Source organism: Condylura cristata, unplaced genomic scaffold, assembly GCF_000260355.1.
Source record: "Condylura cristata isolate star-nosed mole 26May11 unplaced genomic scaffold, ConCri1.0 scaffold00001, whole genome shotgun sequence".
Classification (NCBI taxonomy): Eukaryota; Metazoa; Chordata; class Mammalia; order Eulipotyphla; family Talpidae; genus Condylura; species Condylura cristata.
In genome coordinates this window covers 89,761,428-89,762,581 of record NW_004567102.1, presented here as the reverse complement: position 1 = coordinate 89,762,581, position 1,154 = coordinate 89,761,428, and positions in this window count along the sequence as shown.

Genomic DNA, 1,154 nt, shown 5'->3' with positions numbered 1-1,154 from the left:
CGTGCGGAGCGAGGCCTCCGGGGCTCACGAGCGCGGCTCTGACCGCTTCCTCGGGCCTCTGCGGCCACCCACACGCGCTCCGGACGTCGCGCCCTCCCCGAGGCCAGCGGGCCTCGCCTCTGTCCGGCCGTGACTGGAGCCCGTCCAGCCGTTCACGTATATTCAGGCCCCAGTTTAATCCCGGGGAAGCTTTCACCCCAGCCTGCTTCGGGGTCCCTTCCCTCCTGGTCTGGCCCGTGCTGCTGGGTGCGCTCAGGCGGGTCGGCAGGCCTGGCGGAGGAGGGTGCTGCCCCTCCGGGCCCCGCGGGGGGAGCCGAGGGGCCATTGCTCGCCCTGGCTGCTCAGTGGGCCCCGAGAGGAAGCCGGCGGAAGATCAGGGCCTCCCGGCCACTCCACCTGCCAGTCCAGGCAGGGCTGCTGACCGCCTGCACAGCTGAGAGGCAGGGGCTGGCCTGTGCCACAGAGGGCGGTGGCCGCCTGTGCAGGCCCAGGTGCACCCCAGGACGGGCACGGGGCGCATGGTGGGCTGTGGGCTGCCGCGGGGGCTCTCCTCCCACCCCAGAGGGGCCTCGGCGCGCCATGGGCACAGCCCCCAGGTCGCGGTGAGGTTTGGAGGCACACGCGTGGCCCTGCAGGCACTAGTGGTCAGCGTAGGGTCAAAGGGCCTTAAAGGGTCTCGCGTCCTCCTGCAGGACCTTCTCTCTCGGCTGACGGACTGGAGGAGGAGGCGTGAGCCGAGGGACGCGGCGGGAAAACCTCCCTGTGGCCTGGAGGAGGTGAGCGTGGCCTCCCGCCCCCGGCACCGTGGCACCACCTTCCCCTCGGCGCGGGCGGGGCTCGCTGTCCTTGGCCTGAGAGCGGCTGTGCTTGGGGTTTCAGGTGACGCCAAGGCCTCCCTGGGCCGCGAGGTTAGTGTAGGCTGTCAGCTCCCCCGGCTCCTGCGCCCCCTGAGCAGTGGGTGTCAGTGGCTGCACCTGCTGTGCTCCCCACCGTCTCTGGGGCGTCCTCTCACCCCCAGCTCTGCACAACAGTTTTCTAGGTGATAAATAAATAAAAATTCTTTTTTTTTTTTTAAGATTTATTTATTGATGCACACAGAACTGGGGTACAGGCCCAGAGGTGCAGGGGTGGTGAGAGGATGCACTAGAGCCAGA